We start from the raw sequence: 15,887 nt of genomic DNA, 5'->3' as shown, positions 1-15,887 counted from the left end.
CTTACTTCATTTTCCAGCAACTTAGAAACTTAATAATTATAACTTCAATGTTTATTTACATTGAAACACATCCTTTGCTTCCAAGTTCTTTAATGGTCCTCTTTTAATGTCCTTAGAAGGACAAATCAACCCAATTTGTCAAAATTGGAATTAAGAGCTGGTTGCACACCATCATTTTTGTCATGGAATACAAAGACAATTTCTCCAAACACATTTTTATGCTGAGACCTCAGTGGATTCCTTTCAAATTGTATAGCCAGATTCCACAAAGCCACAAACAACTATAAATTCAAATTACTGTGCCTGAGACTAGTTAGATCTGAACCTTTCACTTTTAGGTGCTGAACAAAGACGCCATGAAAGGCAGGCAGCACTGCTCTTATCTTCATAACAGCTTTTAATTGATTGATTTGTCCTTGCACTTCAAAAGCTGCTCTTCAATTTTTTCCGACAGTAGAACACTTCTACAGCACATATAAAAGTGAAAAGATGACAATTGCAGAATGCCTGAAAAATGAGCTCTCCCTAGGAGTTCTCTTTCAGGTTCATGACTTGCTGAGATGGTTGAGGAGGAAAACAAGTATGTTCTGTTGGGAATATCTCTGTCTCTGTTAGCCCAGTGTGGGTAACCTCAAGTTCATTCAGCCAGCAGCTGTTTTGTTCTGCCTGCATTGCATTTGGCATGTGAAAAGGCAAGGGTTTTTCAGGGGGGGTGACCAATTTCAGTCCACTGTGGCATTCCTTGTTTTCTGCCATTTTTAACATAAAATGCCTTCTATTTTAAAGTTTAGTAGGGAACAAATTTCCTGAGCACTGGAACTAACGAAGCCTCATTTCCAGTAGATTCAAGTCTCTTGATTAATTGCCTTTTTAAACTGAATTATACTATTTTTTTCCTGACACTTTCTATAGCACTTTCATGGAAACATACGAGCTGCCAACCTCAGCTATATAAATAAGGTGACAGCATCAAAAATTATTAGGGGAAAAGCCTGAAAACATTCATAGTGTGCCTCTCTGTCAAGTATGTTTGAAATAGATCATGGAATCAAGCAGTCCAGATAGCTGCTTCTATCCAGACTCCTGAATTTTTAAAGCATGCCTTTCATGACAGCAGTATAAGGAATATTGACATATTTTGCCAAGATACAGTACCCAGCTGCAAGCCAATCACCTCAGAATAGTCTGAGTCCTTGGAGAGGCTGAGGAAAACAACTACTCCCTGGGGGGAGTGTTACCTTTCCTGTCTGCAGGAAAGCTCTTCCCTGCAGCCCTGGGACGCTGGGGACATCATCAGCCAGCCTGCAATTCCAAAGGGATTCCTGGAAGTTTAGCAGGCTTCTCTGAGCTCGGGTGGCTGCAGAATGAGCTCTCAGCTGAGTTCCCCTGTGAGCCCTGCTCAGCCAGCCTGAGCTGCCTCGGATTCCCCTCCAGGTGCTCTCACCTGGGCAGGTTTGGCCAGCTCTGCTGGGGGATCCACCCCAGCTCCACAAGGGCTGATTTTGAGGACAGGAGTTCCTGGAATGTCTGGAAGATTTTGTACTCCTCTCTGGCCTCTTGTACGCTGCTCTATTTTTGCTGTCCTTTCTCAGATTCACTTTGTCAAATAACACTTTCAGTAAACACCAAGATCAAATTACAGAAATGAAACCTTTTCCTCTGCTGTGCTGCCCTGCTGCACATTACACTCCATATCCTCAGTTATCTACAAGGCCACGTCTCCTCCCAGCACTGACCTCTAATCTGGTTTTCCTATCACTCATTTGTCAATTTTACTATATTCTCTTAATTCCTTTAAATTGACTTAGATTTATCTAGTCTGGTTTGCAGCTTCAGTCCATCCATCCTCTCGCTGCTGTTTGTGTTTTCCATCAACAGTTCTTTACTACTGTATTTCTCTCTACTTCAGAGCACTTACCCCAGGGGATTTATCAAAATAAAATTACAGGTGTCATCTCAAAACACTTCATATTGCTCTTCAAAAAGATCTAGGGACAGAAGTACTCAAGTCTTGAAAAACTGTTTATTTTTCACAGAGTTTCAAAAAGTTCCAGGATAAAGTGTCATTTACATTTGAAAAATTCCTTAATCCTGTAAAAAGTTCAAAATACTCTCCAAATTGTCACAGCTAGTCCAGTCTCTGGGTCTCGTGCCTCCTGGTGGGCACAAAAATATGTGAGATCCTTTAGGCACAGACCTCAACTGCCCAAATAGCATCCAATCCTACAACAAATAACTTTATGTGCTCTTGTGGGTAGTGGTTTGTGCTCGATTATATGGCTTCTGTCTCAGCCTGTCCATGGATTGCTGTTACTGGAAGGTGAATAGGTGAGACAAACTGAAAATATAAAGTATTGTTTGTTTTGACATGGTTTTCTTTCTATGTAGACATTATTCTGGACTAAACTTGGAAATGTCCAGGTGAAAGGGCATCTTCCAGGTGTGCAGAAAGTTCAACAACCATTTTTAAGAATTCTTAACATTCTTTAAGAATATCCCTTTTTTGTCTCACAATGCTTTTTCAGTGATTTTAACTGAAAAGGGACACGAACAGTTATTTTCTCTGATTCTACACTGAGAGAAATCTTTGCCAACAGAGATTCATTTCCAGGCTGACCCACAAGCAGAGGGCTGGCTTTCTCCCACACAAGCTGTGCATAAAAAATCTCAGTTCACTTTTCCCTTCTCTTACCCCCAGCAGCTGCACAATTACCTGCCCTGTATCCTGTGTCTTCCAGACACCCAGTTTTGAAAACCAAAAAACTAGTACGCTTGTTTTGAAACATTTTCTGGCAGTCTGCTTACTCTAGTCACCTGTCAACTTCTCTGTTCCTCTAGACCTATTTTAGCAATGTTTTGTCAAGCTTTTCTTTCTTCCATATTGCCTCAAGCTGCTTAGTTTCTTGAATAAACCCAGAAAGAGACACAAAGTACCAATCCCACCCCCAGGATTTCTATTTCCCCACACATGATACCCTGTCTCTGCTCCTTCTGGAGACCCTGATTTCTCCTTTATTTTTAAGGCCAAAAAAAGTTCATCTGACACATAGTCATATGTCAAATCTGGCACCACCCTCACTGATTTACAATAGGAGAGAGCACTGCTTCCCCTGAAAAAAACCTGCATGACCTTTTTTCTACCTGATTGATAAGACCTGCCATAGTGACCGTTTGCTTCATATTTGCTGTGCAGTTAATACATCCTGTATTTTTTCCTGTAGGAAAAAAACACCATTTTATTAATTGCTGATATCTGATTGTACTTAGGTTGAAATTCTCACTGGTAAATTCATCTTCTCAACTACACATTCCCCCTAAGAGTCCTCTTTTTTAAAATCAACCAGCAAAAGTTCAAGACAAAAATCAATGGTTTAAAAAAAATTGAGTCAAGCATGTCTTATTTTCTAAACTAAACATTATGAGGCATCTCCAAGGAGGATGTAGGAAATATAAACACCTGTATTTCAATGCTATAAGCAAAGAAACTACTAAAAGCACCTCAATGGATTTAGAAGCAATTGTTCATGGAGCAGATTAAGTTGAGCCTTTGCAATGGTGAGAATTGGTGTGGGAGGAAAAAGGGCCCTTCTGTATATATTCTGACAAAATCTCCTTAGGAAACAGAAAACTACAAGAGTAGATAACATGAAATGATATTCTGGAATCTATATCAAGTGTTAAGGTGCAAGTTCAAACATCAATAAATAAGTACCTGACAGGTGGTTAATTCCTGAGAGAAAATAGACAAGAAGAATTAAAGTTTCTTTAATGTTAACTTGTAATTAATTTACTTTGCTGTATGCTTCAACAGAATAACAGCACAACCTTAACCACATGTTTGACATACATACATATTATTTTCTGAATATGTGATCCATTGCCTATGGAGGCAGATCAAAGAAAAAACAAAATTCTCTTCTTTGGCTTTAACATGAAGGAGCTCCCTAGAAAAGCATGAATTTTTAGTTCATTTTAGCCATGCCCACTAAAGCTTTCTAGAATGTCAGAGCTGCTCTGACAGCTCTGCTGGTGCTCAGCAAAAGCAGCAGAGTAGATCCCTTTGAGCTACTGCTCTGAACAAAACAGAAAATCCTGAAATCCACATTCAGGAAAGAGAAATAAGGCACTCATTTAATGCCCTAATCCCTACACTAAGGCAGAGCCATGCCCAATCATATGCAGAGAGAATGCTAAAAAACCCTGTAGTCCTGATTCTAAAATTTATAATGTAATACAGGAATTGCAAAAGATTTGTATCACAGGACAAATGTAATTATAGTGACTTCGTTTTCTGCATTGCTCCTCTGGAGAGGACTTTTGGAAGAAAACTATAGGATTTCTCTGAATCTTTTCTATGATTTACCAAATTTTGGGCTCCTGCATTCTCAACAAGTTCTGTTTCAAGAAGGAGAAGGAAAATGAGAAAACAACTGTTCCTGTTTCAGAAGTTAACTCTAGCTCTGAGATGCTGGTTAAAAAAAATAGGGCAGATGAAGGAATGGATTTTAATATTGTCTCCAACCATGAGTTCAGGAAAAATGATATTCTAGAGGCCTGGACTTTACTTCTTTCTCATCTCACCAGTAGGTGCCTCATTAAATGTTTCCAGAAATTGAAATGAATACATCAGCAGTTTCCCAGTGTGTGCTTTAGCTCCCTGTGGACAGCACCACTTCACAGCTTGTGACTCTAAGGTACTCAAGCTTGAGCAGGACTGGTTTACTTAACATCTTAGAAAAACTTCTTCCAAAATATCACAGCACCTTGCAAGGAATTAAGCTTCAGATCGATCAAAACTGCAGGATGAAGCACAGAGCTGTGAATCAGAGGGATGTGTTTCCAATGAGCTGTTCAGTTTCTCACAGACAATGCTAGCTGGCACAGAAATTAGGCATGACAGGAGCATATTCTTAAAGACAGCATGGATGTATTTTTTTTTTCATTAGGCTTAAACAACCCATGACTGTTTAATCTATGGCTCAACTGCACTAAAACCACACTTCTGTCATATGAAGTGTTGCTTCATTTAAAAGCCAACAACTTGTTTTTTGTGATAAACACAAGTCATGAGGTCATTATGCCAACACTCAGTTTACTTCATTTTCTTTGACTGCTTTTAAACTCTACTGCCAACTGGCCAACTAAAGCATTGTTAGTTCCTTGACAAGTTGTGAGGTCCTTTCAAAGCTACACTTCACAAAAATCATTCCAGTACAAATTGCTTTCAAGTCAATTACTCAACATTTATTTTCCTTCATGAGTATCCAAAGAAATGCACTAGGTTTGGGCAAAAGATGCTGCACGTCAAGAACAATTTGCCATCTACAACACTTTCACATCTATTCTCCTGTGACTCTGCTTCAGTTTAAACACTGAATTTCTCTTGACTGCCTTAACCAATCCCCCTGGATGCTCATTTGCACAGGGGACTGCAAACTTTGCAATCTTTTATTTGACACTCCTTATTCTGCCATAAAAAAAACAGATGTAGCCCACTTCAGTCATAAGTAATTAAAAATATTCATCTAGGCATAATGAGTCTTTTTATTTGCCCAATGAAAACATCGAGTAAGTAGCTCTGCAGCTGCCCCATCATCTGTGGGGCACCTTCACAAGGATGTTTTGCAGCTTGGTTTATTTTCAGAGGACTACTGCATTTAAAAAAGGTATCAGCACACAAGAACATGGCTGCTCTGATCACTGATTATAATCTGCTACAACTTTCTATAATAAACCCACTGAAGTGACTTTTTCTCATGCCAGTAAGCCTTTCACATCTGGCAATGGCCTTTTTCACAACCACAGAGCTGATTTCTTTGGTGCTATCCAGAACATTTTTTCAGAGGAGTGTCTATATTCCCCACCCCAGCAGACAAGCGGTCTGTGAACCAGTTTTGCAATCAAAGCACTTGAAGAATCAAATGAAGGAAGCTCCCCTCCTGGAAGATGTTCTTGGAGAATTCCAGTTAGGAGCTATTTCCCTCCTCTCTACTGGCAGTTCTATCCAGAAACAGTCCTCAGAGCTGTCTTGAGAAGCCAGATGTCATTTTTTGCAATAGTGGTTAGCAGGTACCATGCTGAGATATTTTACTCAGGAATTTGCATCCTGATAATCTGTCTAGAATTTCTGTAAAGAGCTGGACACACAAGCTTAATTCTCCTGGATATACAAATATCCATTACTGGAACACTCAACTGCCTTTGGCCTCTGCATTCAGCATCATGGTTTATGCTTCTTGTTATCCTCCCATCTGTTCCTCAAGGCAGAGCAGCAAAGCAGTGCCAGCACTGTTGAGTCAGTGACTCTTCTGCTACACTATTGTCAATTAACACCTCCTAGAGCAGGTCTATAAAAATATTACCCATAAAAAATATCACCTGCTTAGAAAAATAAGAACCCACAAGCAGGAAAGTACTCAAGAAAAACAAAGAAAAGACATAATAATAATAATTGTTGTTGTTGTTGTTCAAATGCCACTTCTTTCCAAAGTCAGTTCTTTCAATAATAAGATTAAATAACACCTCTTTTTTTTCTTTTCTTTTTTTTTCAGTTTCTGGAAGCAGATAATACTGTTTTCAGGGTAATCTTCAGATGGGCAGCTTGATATAACAATACTAAAGAATATGTTTTCCTCTGTGGAAGTCCTAGCAATGTGCTAGACTCAGGAGTGACCCTGAGGGAAGCAAATAGAAGTGTGGTTAGGACATAAACCTGTTATCAGTCATGGGGAATCCCTGATGACTGTGTTTTTGTCTTTACCCATAATAGACAAATATAAGGTATAACTGAAAATTACAATACTCCACCTGCAAGCACCTAGGGAGTCTAACATACCTACAGGACTAAAGAAAATTTTCAAAATTAATTTAAAAAAGAGAATAAAAATAAAACAAGAACAATTACAGGGTGAAGGGGCAGCTTCTTGGGCCTGTCCTTCAAAATACAGAAGAGTGATCTTAAATAAGGACCCTGGGAAAAAAGTGATGGCAAGGTTAGAAGAGCTGGAGGGTCATCAGAGTCCAGGTGTGGCTCATTAGACCCTCAGTAGCTTGTTAGTGCTATCAGGGATTGGAAATCCTCACAAAATCTCTGCAAAATTGTAAGGCTGGTTCATTTAGGGAAGTCTAAGTTTGTGAGAAACACACAGAAATCTGCTTTGCTGCTGCATGAGAGAATATTAGCTGGTTTTAAAGAGATATATGCATGGCAATAATTTCATTTCGTGCTAAATCTGGCCATTCATACCTTCCTGGTTTATAAGAACTGTGTTCAGAACAAACTGCACTGTTCAGTGCTTCAGTTTACTGCTACAGCATTTCAATGGCTCTTCAAAGCACTCCCAGAATTCAAGCTGAGTTTCTTCAGATTGCCTGGGGGAAGTCTCAGTGGTGCCCTTCATTGACAGGCATCCTGATACAAGCTCTTGGTGCTGTGAAGATTTGGTTACTGCAAGGAGTCTTGAGGTGGTTACTGATATCTGCTATTCACACACACTGCTTGCAAAGCCAAATGAAAAGCAGGAGCTACAGAACATTCAGTGGTAACCACTGAAGGTGTTTGCCAAAAATTGCTATTCCATCAGTCAGACCATGCCCTTCCACATAACAATCCTGTCCCTCTCAGTGGATTTTCAAGTTCTTTTTGGAAGGCTTCCCTTTCTCAGCACTGAGTATTTCTAGATTAGTTTAAGGTCTTGGAAGAAAGTGAAATTTAATCTTCTCAAAAGCTTCACACTTACATAGTTCCTCAAGAAAGAAAACTCAAATGTTTAAGCTCTTTAATGTGATTACGGCTTAGAAACTTTATTTTTAAGTGTTAACATGATTCCCAAATAGTTCTAGGGAAATTTTTGTTGAAAAACTCTATAGTGTTGTATTTAAAATTCCTACCAAAATATTTCAAATTTCTGAGTTCAGTTTTTCCTTATGTCACAGTGGGTCATCAAGAAGCAATAAAAAATGTTACAGAAAAGTGAACTGTGTTTTCATGTTTTGAAATAGCTGTTGATATTTTCCAGCTAACTCTGCTGCTGACAGCATCAGAGCTTCCTCTGTTCTCACTGTGTGTCAGAGCTCTGCTGTGCTTGAGAAATAGAACAGTCAAAGCAGCTGAGGAAAACTTCAGTACAACCTGAGATGGCTTTGCAATTTTTAATAGGCTGCTAAAGGACTGTTATCCACTGTGCTTCATACTGGAGATTATCTGATCCTGTCAATCACACTACATGAAAACAGGAGTACACATTACCTCTCTGAGCACAGCTTCCAAATTCTTATAATTTAAATTTTCCAGCTGCTGATGGAGTATGCTCAGACTCTGTTATTTGAGGCAGCCTCTATACACACAGATTTTGATAGAGATTTCTGTGTTACAGAATTTAGTTAGACTTTTTTCATGGTCTTTTACTCTTCATAGTCAATAGCATTTTAGACAACTGCAGTATGAAATTTAATCATGTATCTATCCACCTTTGGTTTAACACATTGAGTATTTAATAAGCTCATTGCTGTCAGGCTCTTGTCACTCACGATGTATTCCAGCTGTCTACACGTACAAATTTCATATACAACAACTAGAGAAAATTCAGACCTTGATGAAACTATGTTCTTTGCAGTTATAGTAACTTTAATAGCCAAAGACAACTGGTGATGCAGCTGAATGCATCATAAACCAAATAGCTCCCTCTTACAGTTAACCAAACAGCTCCTTCCTCCCCCTCCAGTAACTGAAGAACAAATTATCAATAATAGGCAGATGGCCATTAGCATAATCCATAAAGCCAGAAGACATTACAGTACTCTGTATCTATCAACACTGATTAGCAGCATAATGTTTAATTAGCCCCTCTGAAGAGAACAGTGAGTAACAGGGTAGGGATATGACAAAGGAAATGGTTTTAATAATATACTGGATGTTTTTCAAAGTGAAATAATTTCCAGCTCATGGGCCCTTCAGCAAAGGGCACTTCAGCAAGGATGGATTCAGAATGTGCACATTGATCAAAACATGGAAAATTACAAGTTTTCACAGACATAAATTTATCTAAAGTACTACAATCTGAGCAGAAAAAATCTTATACGAGCTGATACAACTCCAGGTTGCTAATAAAGAAGCAAATAGATGAAGAGAGTGGGGAATTTTGTGACTGCAGGAAGAACAGGTTGTATATTAAAGCCTGGTAGCATTGAAAATGTTTCCTTGGATTATGTCCAACAAGCCTTTGACAATTCCACTTTCACTGGACTTCATTAGACCAAATGTATATATATATATATATACATAACTATATAAATATAAACTCAAAATCTAAAAATGGCAAAGAATAACAGCTTAAGACTCAAATGTTTATTAAGTAATACAGAAAAAAAAAACAATGGTTTAGCCTTAGCAGGGTCCTGTGTCAGGTCTCTTTTAGTGACAAAAAATAACAATAAATAAATCTTATAGGCATGTTACTTTTCAGGTGAATGAATTGAATGACTATATAAATGTTGAAGGATACATGTCAGATTGCACAATATTTTCAAAATATCTTGTATGTTTGAGGGGGAAATCTGAGCCCTTTAGCACAAAGCACACAAAGAAGGCAATGACTATTACATATCCAAATTCAACAGAGAGGGTCTGTGAATGAGAGAAGATAGAAGAGCATAATTTTCTTACACGTATATATATATATATATATATTTTTGTGTCTTATTTATTATTTCATTATATTACTATTCTTTCTATCACAACCTCTTCCCCTCTCAGGTTATCAGAATGAGCAAACAAGCACCAGCATGGCTGCTGAGAGCAGAGGTGAAATTGTACCAGAGGCACTGGGACAGGCTGGACACGTGTGCTGGGGACACAGGAGTGGCACCAAGGACAAACTGCAAATTCCTGCAGTGCAGTGGTGTCAGCCTGCTGCCACTGGCTGTCCTGAGAACACAGGACAGAAAAACATGCAGTAATGCCAATGGCTGGAGATCTGAGGATTTGCTTTCCTCTGTTGAAGATTGTTGTCAGCTGAGTGGAGAAGGGGAGCAGCTGGAGGAGCTGGGGCAGAACTGTCACTCAGAGACGTGGGCAGAATGAGAGACAGGAGCAAGTTCCTAGGGCTGACAGTAACACTGACAGGTGCCTGGAAAGGAAAACCAGAGTAGAGTATTCCACCCTTTGATTCAAAACAGACAGCTCCTGGCGTAGGCAGTAGATCATGGGCGAACAAGAAATTTTCCATGTGGAAATATCACCTCAAGGATCTGTTTTCTATTAAGCAGGCAAGTGAAGGAGATAAGCACCTGTACGGAAAAGCAAAGACACACACGCAGACACGTCAGGGGACTGGAGCAAGGCAGATGAAAGCAGAAGGGAGATACATCGTGGGGACAGTCTCTGTACATGCAGATGCCTCAATGAATGCCATCACCTTCATCTGCTTAAACAGACCCCCACCTGCTACTGGGGCAAACAGCACCTGGGGACAAGGTGCATCAAATGGTGCAATCTGCTCCAACAAAAATATTTGGGAGGGAAACATTCCTGAAGAACAAATTGGATTTCATATCCTTACTCCTTTTTCACAACAAGGAGAGTCTTTGGACAAGTAATTTCAATGTTCCAGATGAGAAGTGCAGGAGGACTTCCTTTTCTCCCTACTTAAAAAGAGCTTAGGAAAATTGCAAGTCATAGTATTTTTCAGCTTCATAAAGCTGTTTCATTAACTGTGCCCATCTCAGATGAGTCTCAGCGAAGCCTAAATTAGCAGCCTTACCAGATTAAAAAATATGCTTCTCAAATGCATCTCCTACCTTTCTAACCCCAGAGGCCCCAGTGCAAAAGGAAAGGAAATGTTGCCTAGATACTGTAAGGTCTTCTCTACCTCTCAGGGTTTTTTTATTAAAACACCATGGTTGTAGTGTCTCATTGCCTACCTATGCTGTACAGAAATCTAGGAATGGATGCCATTCAAATCCACCTTTTGGTGTAAAGATAATGGCCTTGAGGGGCTGTCTGCAAGGGTACTTCTTTATTGTTCATTTCTTTAGTACTGGATTATTTGAATACAGAAATAGAGAAGTTTTATGTATTGACCTATTTTTGGTGATGTTTTTCCCTTTCTCAGTTCATCCTTTCACTTTCTATGCTGTAAATGTGGGATCTCTCATCCCTAATTCAACGACTTTCCTCAGTTTGATAGATCAAAGTATACAAAGCAAGGTAGAGTTCAAGTATGCTACCTTATACATCAATCTTATACATGATTCCTGTGCTTGGCAAAACCACAGCTTGCACTTTCATTTGCATATTAATATGCAAATATGTTTTCCAATTAGTCACAGCAAATTAACTGCCCTTGTCCTAGGCAAGGACAATTCCATTTTCCTTGCTGAAGCATTCCATCTTGTGAATCCTTAGTTGAGAGTTAAGGTCTAATTAAGAGAAAACCTTCCTGCACCAGAGTCTATTTGGATGGAAAGGTGCTTACCTGCAGGGTGCTTAGAGAAATCCTACTTCAGAAGATTCATTTCAGAGAAAGCACAGTAAATATGGACATAAAGTTCATCTACAAATCAAATCCTACTTTAATCCAGATATCCCAGAACGTTTTGCTGTTGCTGCATGCAAGGCATTGATTTCATACAACATTCAATCCTGACTCCAAGATCAATATACAGCACAGTAACTGCCCAGTCAAAGCTCAGCTTGATTGCAGAGACTGTAGTGCTCTGATGGGTATAGAAACATCACAAAATATTACAGTTACTCTGATCAGGAAGACAGCTCATTTATTGTCATTGGAAATCACTGAACCTCTTGGAATGGAACTGGCATAGTATTGTCAAGTGGTTTTAGTTACCAAAAAGCCTGGAATGAGAATGACTTTCAACCTCTTATAAGGTCACTGAGACCTCCTGATGATCAAGAAGTGACAGGAACTGTGCTGAACTACTTGTCCTCTCAACCATCTATTCAATGGTCTGTGAAATTTGACTGTATGATTATGTCTTAGTCAAATTAAGTATTTGTACCAAACTCAACATGTTGTCATATGAATCAAATCACGTCTTTTCCTTAAACCTGAGTTAAATTAATTCAGTTATTTCTTTTGCTTTAAATGTGAAATTAGCAGAGACATTTTTCTGTTGCTTAAATGACAACTTCAATCCTCACATTTGACACAAAAGTTGGCATATTTTTAGACAATAGAATTCACTAGAACATTATTTCAAGTGTTTTTGAGTGTGGTAATTGCAGATCTGATAGTGGTGCAAAATCAAATACAGGAATAGTAAATGTTGTACCTAAATAATCTGAGGGAAACAATGTCTCATGTCTTTCTGCTTATGTCAGTTTTGAACTAGTGCATGTCAGTAAAACACCTGCGTTATTAAAATCCATGCTTGAATACATAGCCAGGCTTAGCTTTAGCTTTCCTGTGGAAATTATGCATGTGATAACAAGAGTTTCAATGCCCTAGAATGCCCTCTGCTCTTGGCATCTCAAGCAGTTGTTTTTCTCAGGTATATTCCTTTAGATTTGCCTTACCAAGGCCAAAAGAGATAAAATAACTGTAAGGAGTTGGAAAGCAACCTTAGCATATTTTGTATTCTGTGTCACCCAGAGCCTGTGTGGATTTTTAAGCAGCGTGTAACTCAGAGCAGATGAATCAGCCTGAAGATGGCAAGAGTTGTCTGAAAGCACAGCAAGAGCTGCCTGATCTGGCCTCTTTTCTTCACCATAATGACTTTGTGAAGCTGCATCTTCAGGGGAGAGGGAGGAATAACTTGACAGTGACCATAATACAAATGTCAAAATCCTTCTACTACACACTCAGAATTATTACAGGACTGCAGAAGAGGCAGGGAAAGAGCAAGAAGTAGTGCTTATCAGCATTCTTATCAACTTATTAACATGTTCTCAGTTTACTGCCATTTGCTGTCTTTCAGCCATGCCAAGAACCACAGAGCTCTGACAGGTAAAATCCCATTTTGGGGGATGTGTTGATGCTTCTGTGTTAACAATATCTAAACCAATATATATCTTTTATATGAGCTATTTTTAACAAATGAGGATGCCAATATTTTTGTGCTGCAAATCCTTAAATTAGAGTTGTGTCAATCCCAGGAACAGCTGAGAGTTTCCAGCTTTGCTAAAATACACAAACAAATGCACTCTCATCTCTCTTAACCCAGCTGTGAGAAAATGAAACCCTTTTCTTTGAGTAAAGATAAAAGACTTACTGTTAACAAGGAGAGAATTAGAGCTGCTTCTCTCTTGATCTAGAGATGTCTCAGATACTGAAACAATTAATTGGGCAAAGGGTTCGGTAAAACTGAAAACTTGTCAAGGAACAACTTTGTTACTTTGATACCCCTGCTCAGTTTCTTTTAATAATCTTGTTTCATTTTTCACATTTGAATCTTAGCTGGCCAGCAAAAAAAAAAATAAACTATGGAAGGGGAACCTTTGGAAGAAGAAACTATGAAGCTATTTACTGAAAAGTTATGCTAAATTGCAGTTACTTAAAAAAATCAGATTAAAATCTAGGAACAATGAAATTAGGATTTTAATATGGGATAGAAACACATATTTAAATTTAATAGAGGCAGTCAAAATGCAGTGTTGTTACAAGTTCAGTAGGACAATAATGCCTAAGCTTGGTTTCAGGAATAATTAATTTCAGAGGAAGAAAAGAACTGCATTAATTGATAACATATGAATCTTTAGCTGTCTGCATTTACTCCAGTAAAGACCAATTTAACCAAAAAAAAAAAAAAAAACAAGAAAGTGACAAGTTGTTCAGTAATGACTGAATAATTGGTTTTATTCAAATTTAGGATAGCACAAATATATCCTCTTAAATTCCATGACCTGTTTTTAAGTGTAGTCTTCCTGACCCAACAGAGGCTCTGAAAGAATATTCATCATTAAAAGTGAATTTTAAAATCCCTGTGTTTACAAAATAAAATTAGCATTGCAATGGAAGTAATGTGCACCCCTCAACTGCTGATGAAATTCTTGTTTACTCATTTATGGTTGCTAATAAAAAGTGTAGCTTAACCAGCAGGACACATAGCTCAATCTGTAAAGTATTACAGTGGACCAAAAAGGTATTTTTTCACAAATAAAATATGCAAAGCATAGAAAATGTTGTGTCTTGATTGTAAAACTATGCACTCAATCAGCACAGAAGTGTGACAGAAAAGATTTGCAATAAAATCAAGGGCACATACAACTTTATCAGCATATAAACCTGATGATTGTACCACTCATATCATCATTGTACAACAATATCATCACCTGATGACTGTACAACTCATATCATCATTGCACAACAATATCATCACCTGATGACTGTACAACTCATCATTGTACAACAATATCATCACCTGATGATTGTACAGCCCAAACACTGGCTGCCCTGGGGCACAGCAAAGATTTTTGTAGGTATACAAGTTATTCACATATGCACAGGCAACGGGCTGGGATTACTGCTTCCCTCTGTTCTCTCCATTGCTTCTGTGTTCTTGTTTTCAGCACCTGCAGGGGGACAGTGACCCCAGTCCATCAGGAGCCCCACTCTTGGTTAGACCAGCCTGCCCACTGCCTTCTCACACCCCGTGCAGAAAACACCCTGATGGCTGTTTTGCAGATTTGTCAATACTTCAGTCTTAATACGCATACACCAAAAAAACCCCAGCTTTACTTAATATGTCTCCTCTATATAAATTATAGTAAGTTTTTTGTAAGTCAAGTGGGCATTTCTCATTCCAAAGCGCCAGGCAAACCTTCAAGTATTATTTATTTTTCAGATAATGATATTCCACACAAGTTTCTGCTCTTGGCATTGTATTCAGGTTTGATTTTTCAACACACCAAACAGTTGGAGATTGCTCTTTTGGCAGAATTCAGGAATAAAGTCTTGAAGATTTTATTTTCCAACTTAACAGGAGAAAACATAGCAATGTAATGTTGTAGGCCACAAGGAAGAGTGATCCATGAGTCATCCACAGATTTTAATCCTGCATATTACTAGGTAAACTGTGGATTTCCTTGGCAGAAACTGAACCCTCCATTTCATACAAAGAGAAGAAACCTGACAGAAAAAACCCCCATACAAATAGACAATCCTGAACTATAGTAAAAAATCCTCTATAATTTAAAAATGTAATTCTAAAGGTTTTTAATTAAATCATTGCGATATATTTCTGTCGTGGCTATACTACATCTTCTAATGTGGTTGAAGAAACCATTTTTCTGTTTTCTTCTATGTTCTGAAATAAACATGTTTGCACTGTGATGTATCTTATTATGATAGCTGGCCATTTGTGAGGATTTTGCAAGAACACAAGAACAAGAACAAAAGAACAAAAACTGAATAAAACTTGATTGGCATTTAGTCTGAGTTTAACTTAAATAAGGGGTTCTCCATATAGTTCTGTTTAGCATAATTTAGCATAACAAGCAAAATTAGATCTTCAGGGTAAACAAAGTTTATATTTAACATGGTGTTGCATGGCTCGCTGAAAAGTACAATTCCAGTCAAAAAATTGATTTACTAAGAGTTCATTTTATTCTACCACTACTTAGTAGCCACAGTTCTGAATGCTCAATAAAGATCTTCAGCTCAGAAAGTGCCAGAAATTAATTACCACTTCAAAAACCACCTAATATCAAGAAAGTATATTTTTCCAAACAGCTATTGCTAAAAGAGAGTCACCAAACCTGGCAGATTGTCAAGGAAGAAGTGCAACTAGCAATGAAATGGGAAACCTTTCCAGCTGACTTCCAAAACAGAGCTGATTAGGCACCAAGTAGGTAGGATTTGCACCAGCAAGGTGTGCATGTTTGTGGCTATTAATGGTGAGCACCTGCAGGTATTTCTGTTGTCACAGGA

This window comes from Onychostruthus taczanowskii, unplaced genomic scaffold, assembly GCF_017590055.1.
Source record: "Onychostruthus taczanowskii isolate IOZ18803 unplaced genomic scaffold, ASM1759005v1 scaffold13, whole genome shotgun sequence".
In the NCBI taxonomy this organism is placed as follows: domain Eukaryota; kingdom Metazoa; phylum Chordata; class Aves; order Passeriformes; family Passeridae; genus Onychostruthus; species Onychostruthus taczanowskii.
This window is presented reverse-complemented; position numbering follows the sequence as displayed.